The sequence below is a fragment of the Crinia signifera genome, chromosome 4, assembly GCF_055691185.1.
Source record: "Crinia signifera chromosome 4, ASM5569118v1, whole genome shotgun sequence".
Taxonomy (NCBI): Eukaryota; Metazoa; Chordata; class Amphibia; order Anura; family Myobatrachidae; genus Crinia; species Crinia signifera.
The window spans coordinates 158,166,333-158,188,434 of record NC_139220.1 but is presented as its reverse complement, the minus strand read 5'-3'; positions in this window follow the sequence as shown (position 1 = coordinate 158,188,434).

Below are 22,102 nucleotides of genomic sequence, written 5' to 3'. Positions count from 1 at the left end.
GTCTCCGGATATGTGCAAATATGAAAGGAGGGAGAGAGCGAGAGAAACATGGCGAGAGAGAGAAAATGATACATGAGAGAGAAAGAGGCAGGACAAGAGAGACTATGGGCCTTATTCTAGTTCACTCTTACTGACAAATTCCTTCTAAGATGGACAAAACCATGTGTACTGCAGGTGCGGCAGATGTTACTTGTGCAGAGAGAATTAGATTTATGTGGGGTTTTACTTCAAAATGATCAGGGCCGGATTAAAAATGAGCCTGATGGAGCTACAGCTCCAGGCCCACTCTGGGCTTTCCAAAGAGCCTGGCCCCACATCGCTAGCCCCCCGGGAACCGGAGATACCACCAGGCAAATCTGGAACGTTTTCCCCATAGGATAACATGGGACCCGCTAATTCCGACCCCCACCCAGTTCCAACGGCTGACAGTTCTCCCTCCGGCATCACAGAAGCTCGAGGTTGATCTCAGTCAAACCCAAATCATTGGGCCTTCAATCTGATACCAGGCTCGTTCACATGGGTTCATTATTTCTAGAGATATTGTGGGTAAATCAATGTTTTAATTTCTGAAATGTAATTTCATGACTGTTCATGTTGTTTGAGGACAGATTTCTCGTCGGCGTGGAGTTGAATTTATATAGTGTGGCGAGCGCAGCGAGCCACCGAGCCCGAAGTGTGGCAAGCGCACCCTGGAATACATGTAAAGTAATCCTCGTCCCCTTGCAGGGCTTGCTACACTCACATCACTTTGGGCTCGGTGGCTCGCTGCGCTTGCCACACTATATAGAGTCAACTCCACGCCGACGTGGATAGTGGGGGTATGAAAAGGTCTGAGGACATGTTCCGCCGCCCCTCACGGGGCTCGCCACACTTCGGGGTGGAGTTGATAGTGGTGGTGTTTTATGAACACATTCACCCCTGCAAAATCATGCAACTGACACAGTAATGATGACGTGTTGGCTAAGAACTATAATTTACTTAAATAACTCATAAACCATAAAATAACTGGTAATACGAACAATTAGTACATTTAAAACAGTAAAGATTAATTACTAACATGTAATTAATTATTAAACAAATTATTTTGTTGTCCTTAGGGAGAAGTGTCAGGGTGTGCAGGATACGTTGAAATGCGTTATCCCCACCCAATGTTTTTTGCCACAAAAACTCCTCCAGGTATGATTGGAGCATGTGTCTTGCGGTGCCCCGATGGCGTTTATTGCGCCATTTGCATGCGCCCCACATTCTTTCTATGTTCTGAGTATAGACCCCTGTTGATGGGTCGATGAAATTGTAGCGGTGGTTAACCTGGGCGTGCTCATATCCTGCCAATTGGAGCTGATCAGTGCTATAAGCCCTCCAGCAGTCTGTAGATCCAGGCTCTACATTGTCAATGATAGCCATCATCAATGTGCTGGAATCACGGGTGGCCACCATCATCAGGAAACACTGCCCTGTTTTCCTGCATATTCCCCCCAAAAAACACTTCTGGGGTAACATCTGGCCTACATTGCTCTTTCTCCTCACGCATAAGCTTTCATCCACCTCCACTATGCGATCTGGTCCACCGATACGGCGCTGTGGCTGCACCATCAGGTCCATCAAGCAAGCCTCCCGCATCTACTTATTATATAATACAGCTTTTTTTTTTACATATTCAGCTGTTGCTGACAGTAGTTGATCGATGTCAGCTCCTGCACCCATGAGTATATGAACCTCACCAAGGTGAGGAAGGGTAAGTGGCACTCTGAGGCTCACCATTAGGCGGCAAACCTTGACATGGCACCGCCACATACCTTCCTTTACACTTAGACACATAAGGTTTCCATTGGCGCAATTCACCGCCACCGGTAGTAGATGATGGCACTGAAAAAAATCAATTGCGTCCGCCTCTGTCTGAGGCAAATAGAACAAATTCAGCGAAGCAGCCACAAAATATGAAAATTCTCCAACAATAATTTACCAGCTCACAAATACACTTCCACTCCTCTCAGAAAATCACCTCAGAATGATTTCTGTGAGGATTTGACAGGGGGCAGGATTCACAGTGAGCCAGGGATTGGGAGACAGTGAGCGGGAACGGGAGTGGTACTGAAATCGCATTGCATCGCACGCATCGCATGTCACTATAACGCTGCATGCGATGCAATGAGATTTCAGTACGGTACCGTACAGATGGGTCACGGTCCATCTTTGCAGGGGATGGCGCTGGCGTCGCCAGCCGCCATCCCCCGCCAGCGCCATGGCGATCGTGAGAAGGGGGCGCGCGCGCACGAGAGGCGCGCGCGCCCCCTTCCGACGGCGCTTCCAAACGTTTCCCCGGGTCCCCGCCGGCTTGCCGGCGGTAACCCGGGGTCCCCGCCGCCTGCCCGCATCCCCCCTAACCCCCCCCTAACCCCGTCCGTCTCCCTGAGGCGGAGACGGACAGGGTTTCCGCCACGCTAGCGACGGAGACTGAGACGCGCGTGCGCGTGAGACGCACGCGCGTCTCAGTCTCCTCGCTGGCGAGGCTGCTGGCGGGTCGCCAGCGCATACGTTCTGGCGACCCGCCAGCAAGGATGGACCGTGACCCATCTGTACGTACAGAAATTGGGCGCCGTGCTAGGAAACAAGCACTGAATTTATTGTATACTTAGCTAATGTTATTAATGTTATCCAGTACCGGGATCACATAAGCAAACTCAGATGTTATAATCAGATTTTTCTGGCACTTCTGTGGTCAGTGCTTTCATACAGGCATCAGGCTAACTAACACTGCCAGATTCCAGATCTGTACCTGATGAAGGGGGTTACACTCCGATAGCTTGTTCTTTAATACAGACCGTATTTTGCATATAAAAGTTGCCTCTTGAGTGCTGCCTTCTTTGGATTGATATTTTACTTCATGTCCGGGCACTGAGGCCTATTATAACTGAGTAACCATTCGAGTGCCGGCTGAAATGGACCACTATATATATATATATATATATATATATATATATATATATATATATATATATATATATATATATATATATATATATATATGTACTAGATTGTGGTGTGGCGGCACTCGGAATAACCAGACAAGGACAACGATGTCACCAACGTTTCTGAGCTGTTGCAGCTCTTTTATCAAGGTGCAGAAGACTTGATAAAATAGGTCTTCTGCACCTTGATAAAAGAGCTGCAACAGCTCAGAAACATTGGTGACATCGTTGTCCTTGTCTGGTTATTCGGAGTGCCGCCACACCACAATCTAGTACATGTATCCGGGCAGTTCAGTCTGTCTGCATTCTGGAGGGCACCGGGTCACTCACCTCACACATCAAGTCGACATTGGAGTGCTGCGTCTACACAATCCTATATATATATATATATATATATATATATATATATATATATATATATATATATATATATATTACACAAAAGAGAGGTACCCCTTCAATGTGCTATAGGAATATTAGCTGGGCAGCAACTCCGTTAGTCCCCCCTGTTAGTGGGGGAAATATGGGGAAAAGAATGGATAGAAGAGAACAAAGTGCGCCCCTGGTATATAATTCCACCACCAAGTCCAATAAGAAGAACCATAGTAACAATATACAGATCACTGTTCAACAGATTTAATACACATTTTTTCTATAAAACACAATATAAAAACACTTTTTTCATCTGTGTGGAGTCAATGATTCGGTTCAACAAATGTACGGAAACAACCCAAGGCGTTTTGTCGTAAACGACTTCATCAGGGGTAACATTCCATAGGTACACAGACCATGAGTACTATTGGGAACTCCAGATGTCAACCTTTCAGGGAAGGTGTGCAATTATTAAAAATAGATCCCTTGAAGATCCTAATGGATAGATGCGCACCAGCATCAATTTCCACAAAAGTCCTTATTAAAATCACAGGTTCTGAGGGGATTCTTCCAGACAAAACCCTCAAAACTTCTCAGCAGGTGGGAACATAGACCAAACTGCAGGTGAATCCCATGGGTTGTGACCCAGCTATATATAGTAGAGGGTAAGTGGCGTCACTTCCTGTCTTAATAGGTGAACCAGTCGGCCCTTATAAGTTCTATATTGTCACGACCACCATGTCTGCCACCCATGCCTCCCACACTGAGGCACCATGATGCTGTGAACTCTGCCTGGGCCTTGCTGGACACGCTGCCTGGAGTGTACTGCACACACTTCCTGGTTCTCAAACCTGTCGCCTTCCCTGGCGGCGGCCATCTCGTTGGTTTCTTCAACCAGGCTGCACTACCAATTACCTTCAGACAATTACAGTGCAGCTCTCCTTTTAAATACTGATCAGCTGGGCCAAACAGTCAGTCAATACAATGATATCCTTTCCCTAGGCATCTGACTCGCACTCCTGCTGAAAGCGCTGCTGCCTGTCATCTATCTCCAGACTGAATCCACTCCTGCTCGCCTGCTGTGAAGACCATCCACCTGCAGAACCCTGCTGCCACCTCTATGGTCCGGACAAGGTTAGTCCCCAAAGGGGATCACCCTTTCCTCACCTGACGGTTACTTCCACTGCAACTCTCCCTGGTCAGAGCTACTCAGGCCTGCTGCAATACTTCCCGGATTCATCCTATCAACCATCCAATCTTCCAATCATCCAACCATCCAACCATCCAATCACCCAATCGTCCAATCATCCAACCATCCAATCACCCAACTGTCCAATGGTAAAATCATCCAATTGTTCAACCATTCAATCATCCAATCTTTCATTCAATCATTCAATCTTCAATTCAATCATCTCTTCAAGTAAATCCTTCACATCAACTATTCAAGTTTACGTTTATTCTTCAAATCTACACTTCAAGTCATCTTCAGTTTTTAACCTCGTTATCCATCCACTACGAAATTTACAATAAGTTTTATATATCATTGACTCTGGTTAATTCATATCTTCAGTATTACCTTTGTGCCACAGTTCATCTTCTGTATCGCAGTATCTTTATTAAAACTGGTTTTCTTTTATCCAATTGCATTCCTCCCTTCTGTTGTCTATGCAGAAACCTTACATCAAGGCACCTAGCCTCCATTACACTCCAGCTGGTGCTACTGCTAGCGTGACATATATGAAGTAGGATAATGATGCTGGACATGTAATATGGTTTTTAGGAGGAGTAAAACCATATCACTTAACATAACATGCACAAATGTGTACAGGGCATAACCCCCAAAAACCACATCTGTATGCAGGTTTTTGTCCCTTCTTACACTACATACTGCTTTTCCACCAAAGTCCTGGATCTGAGTCAGGATTTGGAACAGGGATCCAATCTGGTTTATACCCACTGTGGCACTGACTCGGGATATTCCTGGTCAGTGTTGTTTAAATTGTATGCTGGTCCAGTGTGCAGATTGGAACCCTTACTGATGTAGTTGTCATAACACTCTGGGAGTGAGCCCAGCACTCTGGGAGCTGCTGGGCTGTCCCCTGCTTCTGTGCAACGAATGGACCCACCACGCATTTGCATGGCATCCATTAAACTTCACTGGCACCAGTACTGTCTGCTTAGCAAGGCAGACAGCAGCACAAACACTGTGTACCTATCACCCATGTGACATTGGGAAGTATGACCTGGGTTATTCATTAACACTGCTCCTTTACATGGGTCCTTCCTGGGTCCAACTGTGCAAGCTGTGTGTGCTGGATTTCCAGGTCACTGGACTCTGGGATTTTTTACCCTTTTTCAGCTTCATGCGCGTTCAAGTGCTAAAAACTGGGTTTTTGAAGGAAGTGGAAAAGGAGTATTAAAGAAGCAGCCAATGTAGGGAATGGACAGTCTTAAGCTGGCCATACTTCAGAAAGACCGGTCTTACAATCATGATTGTGTCCTTAATTTCCCTTCAACTCCCTGGCAGTCCTTGGATGTTTTTGGACACAAAATGTACTCACAATCTGTCATACAATTTGTCATACAATCCATCTGCTGCATGATTATATGATTGAATCTTCATTTAAATAGGGGGCTGGCCTACTAGGAACAAAAGGATAGGAGTACCAAAAATCCATTTTTTTTATTTATTTATTTAATTTACAGGTTGCCAGCAACTACCAATCTGCTCACATATGCTGTGTTACACCATTATTAAATAGTCCGAATGCACCAATCCGCTAAAAACTGTTTTCAGGGTAGTGACAGAATTGTGCAAAAGGACGCCCATCGCTCTTCAGCCGCCTGCTTGTCAGCCACTGGAAATTTCTGTGACTCCCAGCATCTTCTCTGCCATGGGCCGCCCGGAAGCTGCACCTCTCTTCTCTGCTAGTCAGGGAGAGAGTGTCACATGACTCTGATTGTATGAGCCATCTAAAGACAAATTGCATGTGCTTAACATCACATGCAATATGCTCCCAATCCCAACTGATCTGACGTGCAGCACTTCAGATCAGAGGACCAATCCTCCAATCTCCTGGGACGGTAATTGTATGATTGTGTACACATGATGTACACACAATCTGAATACAAACCATTTTACAATCCATTGAGATTGTATGATTGGGTCCAATGTCTTTCTGATGTATGGCCACCTTAACTTAGAGACTCAGCAGAGGGAGTGTTAAAGTATTTACTGATAACGCCTAGTTATGGAAAATTACTTTATAACCCTTAAATATAATGGCAAATGCTGAAATAATTGCACACCAACACAAACTTGTAAAAAATGTATGACAACGCTTTACTTGAAAATTAGCTTAATTACAGGTATTTGCAAAATGCAGACCAACACAAGAAACATAAGAAACATAAAATTTATTAGCTAATACATAAACAATAATTCTAGATCAAATCAAAATGGAAACCTGGACGGTGATCAGCCATTAAACCTCATTTCATAGTTACCTCCAGCCCCCGTGCTTGCCTGTTCTTCCTCAACTGCCTGCCCCTTCCTTCTCTAATTCTGATATTTAAACCTTAATCACATTAATTAATTAATTACACATAAGCATTGAGTCTTATTGGCAAGCTCTGCTTTCAATCAAGATGTCATAATTAACCCAACACCCAACTTCCTTGTTACTAGGGAAAGATTCAGTGGCCTTGGGGTCTACGCATGTGTGGCCCTGTTCTCATAATGTTGACAAGTTTGTGGAGACTAGCTGGCTGTCAACTATACTGTCAACATCTCATTCTTAAACTTATAAAACCAAAAATAATTCTCTATAAGAAATCACTCTTCCAGTACTGTTCTGAATCTTCAGCCATTTTATACTGTTTTTATGCAAGTCATAGTTAACAAAATGGTTGCTGCTTCTGACAAACACCTGCTGCTTAGCGCAAAGGGTAGGCCTCATACACCATGGCTAGTACCTTGTGCAACAAGCTAACGCCATCTGCAGCAATAATAAAAGTATTTAATAAAACAGAGTGTAATAAAAGCATAGAGGCCCTTATTCTGATCGGTGCGGAAATATCCGCGTGCGTTCGGGCCGCCGATGTTTTGTGTCTGCGCATGTGCAGAGGCGTCTCTGCGCATGTGCGAGCGGGGTGTACGGCCAAATCCCGCATGATATGTGAACACTCCGAATAGGGGGTGGAGAGGGGCGTGAAGGGCTATTTGGGCTCATTACCATATGCATACGCCCCGCGTTTCATGGGAGTTCCCATGAAAACGCTGGGCGTACGTATGGTAATGCAGTCGTGACGCACGTGTAGGGGGCGGACATATGACATCGCCGGATGTCAGCTGCCCGCCCAGATCCCTGCTTTTGCACGGAGAAATGTCCGTGTGGTCTGAGGTTGCGGGTGCTGGTGGAGCACTCGGTCCTGCATTCGATGGTCTGCGACCATCGAATGATGGGGGAGGTTCTGTGAGATGGAGGAGGCGTATTCCGTGTAAAATACACGTGCGGTCCGTTCGGACAGCTTCTTACCTCATACGGACGGAGTTGGCGATCCGTATGGAAGGCGGGGTTTCGCACGCACGGTCCTGGCCGCATAACCGGCTCTGGCCGCACCGATCAGAATAAGGGCCAGAATTATTGATGCGTTAATTTCTGTTTTAAATTGAGACAGACTGGCACAGAGACACATATATGCCTTTCAATAGTCGTAATACTTCTGGGTGCCTGAAAGCTGTTACAGTACAGAGGAAGAAGATGGTTTCCATCATCATTGCAGGGGCTGGCAATTCCATCGCCAGCCCCCGCCAGCTGTCAGAAGGGAGCATGCATGCACAAGATGCTCGCACGCCCGATTCCGACAGAGCTCCCCGACGCCGTCCGACGCCTCCCCGCGGCCATCGCTGGTCCCCTCCGCCGGTCTCCACCAATTCCCAGATGCCCTGAACCCTGCCCATCTCCCTGAAGTGGAGACAGGAAGGGTCAGGCCGCCCAGTCGCCGAGTGACTGGGACGCGCATGCGTGTGAGACGCACGCGCGTCCCGGGCTGATGGAGTCCCTCTCCGCCAGCGCTTGCCAGCGGGGAGGTTCTGGCGAGTGCTGAGAGTGAATGAGAGGGGCTCCATCTGTATAATCATAATATTTTTTAGATATATTTTAGAATTCTTAAAGAGATTTAGGTGATTACTGCACAATGAGTTATATTGTAATTTCTGCTGTGGGCTAAGCATCTGTATCTCAGGGCTGTTCACACTGTCAAATTTAACAAATAATCATGGAGGGGGGATACAGCACTTAACACCCTTATAGCGCCTGGGTGGGTGCAGTTCTAAGTGTAGTCCCCTGTTTTCGGGTGTGGATGTGAATGATAATGGGAAAAACAGGTTGATAATTAATAGTAATAAATATATGCAGTATTTTAGTTAGAAATGGGTTTACTAATTCATAAGAACACAGTTTTTAAAAAATATATAAAAAGTACAATTAAAAGTGACACAATAAAATATCAGCTATGCAGAGTATAGCAGTTATTTGTTACAGTATAGCAAGAATGGCAACGTATAAAAAGTAACACGTAAGCAGTAGTTCAATGATGACTGATTGGTAAAAAGTAAATTTAACACTGTAAATAGGTGATTCCACATAATCTCTTAATAGATTAATTGGGTGATCATTTAATTCAAAGGTGCTGATTACAGCTTGCTGTCTCCTGATGGTGACAAAATATATTTTTTTAAGTTCCATATATTGTGGGAAATTTATCCATGGAGTGGGAAACGTAATGTTTCAGTGAATTTTGTACGTAGCACAGGTGGTGAGATAGAGTGCGGCGTCCCGTGGGTTTACAGCATTGTTACTCGTAACTTTGATAGTAGGATCAAATGTCTGGGAGCTGGTCTTTTATGGCTGCAGGGCGGAAATAGGTTTGTATGGGGTGTGGGGTCCCTGGACCAACTGGACTGCTGGTTGCCAATCACTCCCCCACCTGCGGACCTCACATTACTGTACCGTCCTCAATCCGCGCGTGTCCCTCTGCTCCAGCGACTGGTGATAGTGCTTTGTGGCCGTTGGTATCCTTCTGCTGCAGCAGTTGTTTCCTAGTTCAACGTCTGGGTCAAATGACCGACCTTTGTTGCTGCAGCATTATAGATAGCTTCAGTAGCTTGTCATGATCTTTTGGTGGTTTTTGTTATTAAAAAGCTGTGTGTCTGTGATTTTTATCTCCAACACATTTCTGCCCTTGATTGGGCCTTCCTCTGGGAGATGTGGGGTCAGTGTGATTTAACTGATTCAGGTCTTAAAGGTTTGACAGTCCCGCCTATCTTCATGATTGATTGGTTAAGGAGGGTAGGTTATTTATTGGTTGTTGCATTACTGAGTGGGTATATACATTGTGAGCTAAGGGATTATCTGACTGTAGTGACTTCAAAACTTTCTACAAATATACTTTTTAGATAAATACTGCTCAAAAAAATAAATGGAACATAACACATCCTAGATATGAATGAATGAAATATTCTTATTAAATACTCTGTTCTTCACATAGTTGAATGTGCTGACAACAAAATAACAAAAAATTATCATTGGAAATCAAATTTATTAACCCATGGAGTTCTGGATTTGGAGTCACACTAAAAATTAAAGTGGAAAAATACACTACAGGTTGATCCAACGTTGATGTAATGTCCTTAAAACAAGTCAAAATGAGGCTCAGTAGTGTGTGTGGCCTCTGTGTGACTGTATGACCTACCTACAATGCCTGATGAGGTGGCAGATGGTCTCCTGAGGGATCTCCTCCTAGACCTGGACTGAAGCATCCACCAACTCCTGGACATTCTGTGGTGCAACGTGGCATTGGTGAATGGAGCGAGAGATGATGTCCCAGATGTGCTCAATTGGATTCAGGTCTGGGGAACGGGCGGGTCAGTCCATAGCATCAATGCCTTCATCTAGCAGGAACTGCTGACACACACCAGCCACATGAGGTCTAGCAGTGTCTTGCAATAGAAGGAACCCAGGGCCAACAGCACCAGCATATGGTCTCACAAGGGGTCTGAGGATCTCATCTCAGTACCTAATGGCAGTCAGGCTACCTCTGGCGAGCATACAGAGGGCTGTATGCCATTACCATTACTGACCCACTGCCAAACCGGTCATGCTGGAGAAGGTTGCAGGCAGTAGAACGTTCTCCTTGGCGTCTCCAGACTCTGTCACCTGCTCAGTGTGAACCTGCTTTCATCTGTGAAGAGCACAGGATGCCAGTGATGAATTTGCCAATCTTGGTGTACTCTGGCAAATGCTATAAGTGCAACCCCCACCTGTGGAGGTCAGGCCCTCATACCACCCTCATGGAGTTTGTTTTCTGACAGTTTGAGTAGACATATGCACATTTGTGGCCTGCTGGAGGTTATTTTGCAGGGCTCTGGCAGTGCTCCTCCTGTTCCTCCTTGCACAAAGGTGGAGTGAGCAGTCCTGCTGCTGGGTTGTTGCCCTCCTACAGCCTCCTCCACGTCTCCTGATGTACTGGCCTGTCTCCTGGTAGAGCCTCCATGCTCTGGACACTACGCTGACAGAAACAGCAAACCTTCTTGCTACAGCTCGCATTGATGTGCCATCCTGGATGAGCTGCACTACCTGAGCCACTTGTGTGGGTTGTAGACTCCGTCTCATGTTACCACTAGAGTAAAAGCACCGCCAGCTTTCAAAAGTGACCAAAACCTCAAAAGAAATTATTAAAATATAACTTTTAATTGTCAATTTAAGAACTGACAAAAATTTAAAAGCATACATACAACAATAAGACACTAATGGACAATTTAAGAAGGATATAGCAATCCTGATGTGGCGGAATAGACTTAAACGAATAGATAAATTGTGTTTTCAGTCATTTTTATACATGAAAATCTGTGATGCAATTCTTCCCTATAAACTTGCTGTGGGAGGTTGTATAGGATTGCACCTAGCTAATGTACTGGTTGGAATTGATATTGGCATCGCGTGCAGTGTTTTTTTTTATTTTGTCAAGTCCCTAGGGTGCCTACTTGGATTGAAGATGATGTAATCTATGCCAGAGGACCCCTGTGAGTACAGTTTCCTTCCACAGGTACCTCATATGGATTTCCTGCAGGACTGGCGGATGGAGGATACCTACCTACATGTCAAGGTAGGTAAGTATCTGTATGGATAGGCTGCGGGTGTAATAAAGTTATACTTTACTGGTGTGTGTGTGTTTTTATTTCACTATTTGTACTGGTGTGGAACGACAAGTTCCATCGGGCCCTTTAATACCCTCATATTGAGACATGTGGTTCTCCAAGTCCCTGCATGCGGTGCAGGCTTGCTGGAACTCATAGTTCCACAGCAATACACAATAGTTATTTCTATTTTTACACATTTATCAGCCCGATGGCCACCACCCAATGAGCATTGGGGACAGCCCCTGGCTACAGTTTGGGCAGGTATATTCTGGAGGGCCCATCATTGGAGGTCCCCACTTCGCCAGGATCCTGTCCCATGCTGACCGGTCAGGGGGTAAATTCTTTGGCTGAGGGAACTTGTGTAAAAAGTCTCCCCCTGGATGTGACATTAGCCTGCTGGCTTGTTGGGCCCAGTGCTGGTTCTTGAAATACGGGGGACCCCTACTCATTTTGTCCCCCGTATTTTGGGAACCAGGACTGGCCCTTGAGCCTGGTGCTGGTTTTAAAAAACTCTGGGGACCCCTAGTCGGTTTGCCCCGGGATTTTTTTAAACCAGGACCAGCTTTTTGAGCCCAGGGCTGTTTTTGCTCAGGAGGGGGGACCCCACACCGTTTTGGTTTTTTTTTGCCGCAAATTCGTATCTCATTAAATTTTGAAAAATGCGATAAACTGCGATTTCAGAACCTTACTAAAAATCGCATCGCATTAAATCTCACCCAAAACTTCTTGTGCTTATGCCCTGTTTGTAAAAGTATCAGGATGTAAATACACTGTGCTGATGTAAATCTGGCCTATATGCAATTGTGACAGAGCTGGAAGAATACTGAGATGCATACAATTCAATAAATGGGCTTAAATAAGCTACAGTATTATAACATGCAACTATTTGGAGCTGGTGGATTTTTTTTTTTAGGCATATGTATCCAACTCTGGGTAAATATTATAGTCTGCGACTTGCAGGTGTTGGCGAGATTGGTATTGCCTTTTAAATGATTGACCCTTTAATACATTAAGCAGACTTGTCAGGAATTTGCCAGTGCCTGCAAGTCACAAACTATTACAATAACCCTGTCCCTTGACATCCTAGCATTCGACAAACTCACTACCATTCCTTACTCATGGCCCCAGAGGGATTCTATAAGAAAGTCTATTGGGAATAATTTGATTTCTTGCTTTGAGGAAACTGAGCGCACTGCCATCTCCTTTCATCTCTCCTCTGAACCTATGTACTGTAGTTCTATAACATGACATTACCGGCTAATGCTTCTCAGAAATAAACTCCTCTGATATGCCTGTGACATGGTACTTACAAAGGGATAATACTGTAATCTCTGGTACTGTAGCTATAATTTTCCATAAGTACATTTATCTTTCTCATAAACAAACTGTTTGCTTACAGAAAGCGTGTTTAACAATGGCATGATTCACAAACTCGTTTTATATAAACTGTGTTTATATAGATAATATGCAAGGAACTGAAATCGTGTAAAATTAAAACAATCATGCGAGGAACCAATACAGCTTTAGGCTAGTTAGAACTGTTATAGTTGTATTACTAAAGAGATGCCTGTGCTTTTCAGAGGTGACATATATCAGCGCATCTATTTAAAACTCAGTGAAACAGATGGAAGTACAGTAGAAGCCATTTTGTCTTTTTGGTTGAATCGTTTTATGCTTCTATAACAGTTGGCGCTGTTTTCTCACAGCTGATAATGTTTCAATGGAAACATGGTTTTACATATGGTTTAACATTCAGGTGCTCTGTAGGTTTCCTCTGGTTGTCTGCCAGCGTAATGTCATTTATAAATACAGCTATTTTATAGACATAATTACTGTGCTATTTATGTTTAGTGGTGCATTGTATTTTCACAATTTACATGCTAATAATGGATTGCTAAATTTAATCTAGTAATGTGAAACTCAGCCGGAGGGTTTTATGCACATTATATATTAGCAGATACCATTGTACCTTGTGAGCAGCAAAAAAGTCAAATTACTAAAAGTTCTATACATGGTTTTTATTGTTGTTAAGAATTGCTAATAGTTTTTAATAATCAGTCTAGGGGTTCAGCCCTGTAATCAAAACATTGATTTAGGTTTGTTTTTTTCACGATCCATTTAATGAATTGAAAATCAACCTTTAGTAAATATATATTTTGGAGTTGTACAGTAAATACAATGCAAACTATAGCAATGTAATGAATATTGATATACACATGTATTGTCACACTCCCGGACACTCGGCGGCCGGGGGCGGGTGCACAGCAGGTGCACACGGCACCTCCGCCCGGCTCAGCCGAGCATCCGGCGAGTACTTCCGCCCGGCGCGGGCGCCGCATTAACGTCCTTGACGCTCGGCGGCCGGGGGCGGGTGCACAGGAGGTGCACTCGGTACTTCCGCCCGGCTCAGCCGAGCGTCTGGTGCGCACTTCCGCCCGGCACGGGCGTCCCCCAATCAGCTCCCGGCGTTCCCCTGCAGCCGCCCAGCGGTTGCTTGGTAACAGGGGACGCCGGGAGTCTCCCGCTCGGCCTCCTGAATTAATTAGTAACCGGGGGGTTGGTCCCAGCAGGGACATTTCATTGGCGGCAGTATCCCTTTTAAGGGATGCCCACAGACAAGATGGCGCCGGTTATAGCTAGTTTTCACAGCTATCCTGGTCGCCTTGTCTGTTTCCAGTCCTTGCTTCTCAGACACTGGTGGAGTGAGTTCTGTGCTTCCAGCCTTGGTTTCCCCTGCTTCCCCTCCTGGGGTCACGTGAGTGCTCCCGTAGGAGCTATACTCTTTTTCCCCTGCTTCTGGGGTTCATTACCTGTTGTTTTCCCAGCATTACTCTTTGGCTTCTCAGCCCTTTTTTTATTTTGAGTATTGGTCCCTGGATACCTGGACCTACCCGGTTGGTCTCCCTTTACCTCTGGGGTTATTCTGTTCTTCTCTTTATTTCTTTATTGTTAGGCAGGGCATATCTCCTGTTTAGTTCCTCTGTCGTTTTGGGGAATTCTTTTGGTTTAGTACTGTATCGCATGGTGGTAATCCCCGTGTTATCCTCTTTTGTGTTTGCGACTGGGTCGCATCCCCGTCCTTGGCTTGGTGCCGGCAGTCAGGGAGTGTTATTTTAGTTAGGCCCTGTAGTTTAGATTCGCCTCTTGTGTTACCTCTGAAGATCACTGGTCACTTGTCCCAACATAAGACCTGGCTGCATCGGGGCTGGAGCGGGCATAACTCGCTCCTTCGGACGCGGCGGCCACAGGTGAACACTAGCACTCGCAGTGGCCAGTCATCTGCCAGAGGAACCCAACAGAGAGAGTGTAGGGTTCGCTGTGGCCGTCCTGACCGGCGGTCCCGGCTACGGGCTCACGCCTGACGTTCTACCAGCCACCCAGCGTAACATTATAACCGGCCATACAGGTTATATAAATTTTTCTTTTATATAGCAACCATTCAGGCAGACTTAGAAATGAATCCCACTCCTCAGACGTTTTCAGACCAGGTGCAGGGTTTAACTCAGATGGTGCGAGATTTATCTTTGAAAGTTGCTACTCAGGAGCAAAGGATTCGATCTCCAGATCCTGGGGTTCTGGAACCCAAGGTTAATTTGCCTGACCGTTTTTCCGGGGATCGTAGGGCCTTTTTCAACTTCCGTGAGAGTTGTAAATTGTATTTTCGACTAAGACCTCGGTCCTCTGGTTCAGAGACCCAGCGAGTGGGCTTAGTAATGTCGCTCCTGCAAGGAGATCCACAAACCTGGGCCTTTGGTCTTCCGGCCGATAGTCCAGTCTTGGCGACTGTGGAGAGTTTCTTTGTGTCCCTGGGCTTACTTTACGATGATCCTGACAGAGAGGCTTCCGCAGAAACCCATCTCCGGGCCCTTAAACAGGGAAGAGACCCAGCGGAGGCTTACTGTACCGAATTCCGCCGTTGGTCTAATGACTGCGGCTGGAATGACGCTGCTTTACGAAGTCAATTCCGTTGTGGGCTTTCTGATGCCATCAAGGATAGCCTAATCCAGTATCCCGTGCCAACCTCTCTAGACAAATTAATGGAGCTGGCTATTCGCATTGACCGCCGCCTACGTGAGCGAAGGTCCGAGCGAGGGGCTCAAGTACGTCCGCTTCCATTTGTTCCTTTGGTTCCCGAGGACAGCGAAGAACCCATGCAAATAGGGGCGACTCGCATCTCCCCGGAAGAAAGAGCCCGCCGGTTCAGTACCGGCCTTTGCCTATATTGTGGCGGCAAAGGGCATCTTCTCCGCAATTGTCCAGTTAGGCCAGTAAAAGCTCAGGCCAAGTGAACATGGAGAGGGTTCACTTAGGCCTTCAGCTTTTTTCCTCTCAAGATTCGTTACTAGCTCCTTGTTGCATCTCTTTTCAAGAGAATAATTTTTCTGGGACTGCCTTTATTGATAGTGGTGCTGCAGGAAACTTCTTAGACATTTCTTTAGCCCGTAGTCTTGGTATTCCCCTTCTCCGACTCAATGGTTTTATCACCCTGCGGGGTTTAGACGGGAATGTGCTTTCCAATGGGGATATTTCTTTTCAAACTCCTTTAGTGCGGCTTACCGTAGGGTTGTGTCATTCTGAAGAAATTACATTTTTATTGACCTCTTGTCCAGGTGTCCCCATCGTCTTGGGTCATCCTTGGTTAGTAAAACATAACCCGGTCATTGATTGGAGTTCCGGAGAGATTGCTCGTTGGAGTCCTTTCTGCTCCGAACAATGTGTGCACATCCCGTTGGTCCAAGCTACTATGTCCCTTTCCGAGATTCCTTCTTCTTATATTGATTTTTCTGATGTCTTCTCGAAAGGAAAAGCGGACAATCTCCCTCCACATCGTTCCTACGACTGTGCCATCAAGTTAATTCCCCATGCTCCCCTGCCTAAAGGGAGGTTGTATGCCTTGTCCATCCCCGAGACCAAGGCTATGGAAGAGTACGTCCAGGAAAGCCTTAAGAAGGGCTTCATCCGACCCTCTAAATCACCCCTCAGTGCCGGCTTCTTTTTTGTAGAAAAGAAGGATGGCTCTCTCAGGCCTTGTATTGATTTCCGTGCACTTAACAAAATCACTGTGAAAAACACATATCCTCTTCCCTTGATTTCGGTAATCTTTGATCAATTAAGATCTGCCACCATCTTTACTAAAATTGATCTCAGAGGTGCGTACAATCTAATTCGAATCAAGGAAGGGGACGAATGGAAGACGGCATTCAGTACTCAATCTGGGCATTACGAGTACCTAGTAATGCCTTTTGGTCTTTCCAACGCCCCTGCCGTCTTTCAAGATCTTATTAATGACGTCCTCCGTGATTTTTTGGGTCAATTCGTGGTCGTGTACTTGGACGACATTTTGATTTTTTCCCGAGATGTGAACTCGCATAGGAGTCAAGTGAGACAAGTTCTACAAAAATTAAGGGAGAACCAGTTGTTTGCCAAACTGGAAAAATGCGAGTTTGAAGTGTCCCAAGTATCATTCCTGGGATACATAATTTCCTCTGAGGGATTTCGGATGGATCCCAAGAAACTACAAGCCATCTTGGATTGGTCCCGACCCACCAACTTGAAGGCTGTCCAACGATTTCTTGGATTTGCCAACTATTATAGGCGCTTTATCCATTCTTTTTCTTCTATAGTAGCGCCCTTGGTTGCCCTAACCAAGAAAGGGGCCGATCCATCCAAATGGTCTCCACAAGTGGAGCGGGCCTTCCAAACTCTTAAACAGGCCTTCGTCTCAGCTCCCGTACTGAGACATCCGGACCCAGATCTCCCCTTCATAGTAGAGGTGGATGCCTCCGAAGTGGGGGCCGGAGCAGTTCTGTCCCAAAAAGATCCAGAGTCTCAAGAAGTACATCCCTGTGCGTTCATGTCCAGAAAATTCGCTTCGGCTGAGACCAATTACGACGTAGGGAACCGGGAATTGCTTGCGGTCAAATGGGCCTTTGACGAATGGCGTCACTGGCTGGAAGGAGCTTTGCACCAAATATTGGTTCTTACTGACCACAAGAACTTACAATACATTGAAACAGCCAAAAGGCTCAATGCTCGGCAAGCCCGCTGGGCACTGTTCTTTATGCGGTTTAACTTCATTATCTCCTACGTGCCTGGTTCAAAGAACAGTAGAGCTGACGCCCTTTCTCGCTGTTTTCTTCCCCAACACGAGATCAAGACTAGCAAAATTCCTATTTTGCCAGCAACTTGTATACATGCAGGGATCAATCAGACGTTGGAAGGGTTAATTCGTCAAGCTCAAGATCAGGCTCCTGCCCAAACCCCAGCTTCTCGATTATTTGTACCCGAATCTCTTCGACGTAGGGTATTGTCAGAACTGCATGATTCCAAAATTGCTGGTCATCCTGGGATCACTAAAACTGTTGATCTTTTATCTCGGGTAGTTTGGTGGCCAGGGATGGCACTAGACACCAAGGAATTCGTTTTGTCTTGTCCAGTGTGTGCCCAACATAAAGTCCCTAGGTCCCGGCCCCTTGGGGTTCTGATCCCCTTATCCATTCCTTCCAGGCCGTGGTCTCACCTGGCCATGGATTTCATAGTTGGGTTACCTGTGTCATCCCAGTGTCAAGTTATCTGGGTCATAATTGACAGATTTTCTAAAATGGCACACTTTGTGGCACTGAAACAGTTACCATCCGCCAAGGAGTTGGTCGGGTTGTTCTTACAACATGTGTTCAGGCTTCATGGTTTTCCTTCCGATATCGTTTCAGATCGTGGTCCGCAGTTTGTGGCACAATTCTGGAGACTTTTTTGTTCCTCCCTCAAAATAAAGATCAGTCTAACCTCAGCGTTCCATCCGCAATCGAATGGACAGACTGAGCGACTGAATCAATCCCTCAAGCAGTACCTTAGATGTTTTGTGTCCAAACTTCAAAATGATTGGGTGAGCTTTCTGCCATTAGCAGAATTCGCGTATAATAATTCCTACCACTCTGCATCGAAAGCCTCCCCCTTCTTTGTGGTTTTTGGATTTCATCCACGGGCCAATGCTTTAGGACCCGAAGCCCCCAAATCTTCTTGTTCTTCTGTTGCTCACCTCAGAGTTATCTGGAAAAGAACCCATAAGGCTCTCAAGGAAGCGGCCTTGAAGGAGAAAGTGTTCGTCGACAAGTCTCGGCGCCCTTGCCAATTCAAAGTTGGTGACTGGGTGTGGTTGTCCACCCGTAATATCAAACTCCACCAACAGTCGGCGAGGTTAGGGCCAAGGTATATTGGTCCTTTTCGTATTGTAAAGAGGGTTAATCCGGTGGCCTTTCGCCTTTTGCTGCCCAAATCCCTCAAGATTGCCAGCACTTTCCACGCCTCGCTGCTGAAACCGGTGTTCTTCTCACAAAGATTTCCCCGCAGGATTAACCCTGGGTCTGCCCCGGTGGTGGTACGGGGACAGCAGGAGTTCCAAGTAGAAAAGATACTGGATTCTAAGTTTCGTAGAGGTTCTCTGCAGTTTTTAGTGCATTGGAAAGGGTTCGGTCCCGAAGAAAGGTCGTGGGTTCCCGAGAAGGATTTGCATGCCCCCAATCTTAAGGGACTATTCTTTCGGGAATTTCCATACAAACCCGGTGGTAGGGGTTTTTTGACCCCTCCTCAAGGGGGGGGTACTGTCACACTCCCGGACACTCGGCGGCCGGGGGCGGGTGCACAGCAGGTGCACACGGCACCTCCGCCCGGCTCAGCCGAGCATCCGGCGAGTACTTCCGCCCGGCGCGGGCGCCGCATTAACGTCCTTGACGCTCGGCGGCCGGGGGCGGGTGCACAGGAGGTGCACTCGGTACTTCCGCCCGGCTCAGCCGAGCGTCTGGTGCGCACTTCCGCCCGGCACGGGCGTCCCCCAATCAGCTCCCGGCGTTCCCCTGCAGCCGCCCAGCGGTTGCTTGGTAACAGGGGACGCCGGGAGTCTCCCGCTCGGCCTCCTGAATTAATTAGTAACCGGGGGGTTGGTCCCAGCAGGGACATTTCATTGGCGGCAGTATCCCTTTTAAGGGATGCCCACAGACAAGATGGCGCCGGTTATAGCTAGTTTTCACAGCTATCCTGGTCGCCTTGTCTGTTTCCAGTCCTTGCTTCTCAGACACTGGTGGAGTGAGTTCTGTGCTTCCAGCCTTGGTTTCCCCTGCTTCCCCTCCTGGGGTCACGTGAGTGCTCCCGTAGGAGCTATACTCTTTTTCCCCTGCTTCTGGGGTTCATTACCTGTTGTTTTCCCAGCATTACTCTTTGGCTTCTCAGCCCTTTTTTTATTTTGAGTATTGGTCCCTGGATACCTGGACCTACCCGGTTGGTCTCCCTTTACCTCTGGGGTTATTCTGTTCTTCTCTTTATTTCTTTATTGTTAGGCAGGGCATATCTCCTGTTTAGTTCCTCTGTCGTTTTGGGGAATTCTTTTGGTTTAGTACTGTATCGCATGGTGGTAATCCCCGTGTTATCCTCTTTTGTGTTTGCGACTGGGTCGCATCCCCGTCCTTGGCTTGGTGCCGGCAGTCAGGGAGTGTTATTTTAGTTAGGCCCTGTAGTTTAGATTCGCCTCTTGTGTTACCTCTGAAGATCACTGGTCACTTGTCCCAACATAAGACCTGGCTGCATCGGGGCTGGAGCGGGCATAACTCGCTCCTTCGGACGCGGCGGCCACAGGTGAACACTAGCACTCGCAGTGGCCAGTCATCTGCCAGAGGAACCCAACAGAGAGAGTGTAGGGTTCGCTGTGGCCGTCCTGACCGGCGGTCCCGGCTACGGGCTCACGCCTGACGTTCTACCAGCCACCCAGCGTAACATGTATATTGTCAAATTTAATTATAATGAGATATATAGGGCTCATGTCAATTTCAAATCCTTTTGCTCCAAATAAGCAGGCAAAATATCTGACTAAAACATATGCATTTTGTGCAGGTTGTAGAGCTAGACATATCTAAAGGTGCATCCCTTTCTGCAAGTAAGTGGACCGGTTTTATTTAATAAGAGACTAGTAGTATAGGCACCAGGTTGCCAACAGGGGAAAACAGTAGTATATGGGTCAGATTTAATAGGATGAGAGAATCAGAAAGTGAGAGATTTGGTAAGAAATCTCCATTTTTTTTAAAGCGGCAATCATTTACACTGCAAAATCAAACTGGTTTTGCAGTGTAAATTATTGCCGCTTTAAAAAAACTGGAGATTTCTTACCAAATCTCTCACTTTCTGATTCTCTCATCCTATTAAATCTCACCCAATGTGTCTGGTTTAAACCAGTCGATGTGGTTTGGCATGTATGAAATGAAAGTCTTACAGAACTTAGAAAGTTGTCCCCCAATGCTGAGCACAGTATTTACAGTCTAAGGTGGAGATTTCAATTTACCGGCTCGGGCATGCCACTGATTCCTGGAGCTTTCAATGGTGCACTATCAGGCAGCACCACCCGCATGGGCGCTTACCCACCCCAGCTATAACACAATGCCCTGCGCCCACTTAATCCACAATTACATGTTCTGCATACTGGCCTTTGTTTTTCATCTGCCCTCACCTACTAAATTGGTGTTTCCCCTTATTTCATTTAACCTCCTCCTAACCTTTCCCACCATGGGTGAATCAGTGTCTACAGTGGATTAATAGAGATATAGGAAAGCATGTAGCACAGTTCAGGGATTTTCTTTTTGCAGGAGGGTATATTATATCAGTGGTATATTATACAATAAAACAGTATTATAATATAAAGTATAATGCCGATCAGTGTTTTAATTGCATATGATGAGGTATAAATAGGGATATAACAGGCAGTTAATTCATTCCAGGAATTACATTTCAGGGGTTATATTACAGTGTGTGAAGGTACCATAGCGATATACTGTACTCTGTACAGTAGAATACATATCAGTTGAAATATCACAGTGTATGAGGTGTCATAATAAGGTGCAGTATAATATGGATTGGTGATTATAGTGCTGAGTGTATTACAGTGTATGTGTGTGATAATAATAATATACAGTATAATACAGATCAGTGATTACAGGCATCGCAAAGGGCACAGTAAAATTATCCACAACCTGCAGCCTTTCAGCAAGGGGAAGCCATTGTGGAGAATCCGAGTGGGCAAGATGTGACATGCAATTTCAAAGACATTGCATCATGGGCTATGCTAATTCCAGCCCGAGCAACCCTGCAGCGCTCAGCAAGGGGGACCAAGGGCAGTGCAACACAGCCAATGCGATGTTCAGCGGGATTCCATCTGTTGCAGAAGCCAATGCTGGGTCCAGCATGGCTGAGGAAAAAACAGGTAATGTCAATAGAAACATAGAATTTGCTGGCTGGTAAGAACCACTTAGACCATCTAGTCTGCCCCTTTTTAAAAACCTTATTTCATCCTTATAACTTTATAAGGGTATCAATATACAATTTAAATTGTTCTACTGTATTTGCCTCTACCACCTCTGATGGGAGGCTATTCCACTTATCCACTACCTTTTCTGTGAAGTATTTTTTCTTCAAATTTCCCCTGACTCTTCCTCAGTGCATGTTCTCATGCTCTGTTGCTCCTCTTCCTGTAAAGAATGTCTCCCACCTGTACCTTGTTAAAACCCTAGATATATTTGAA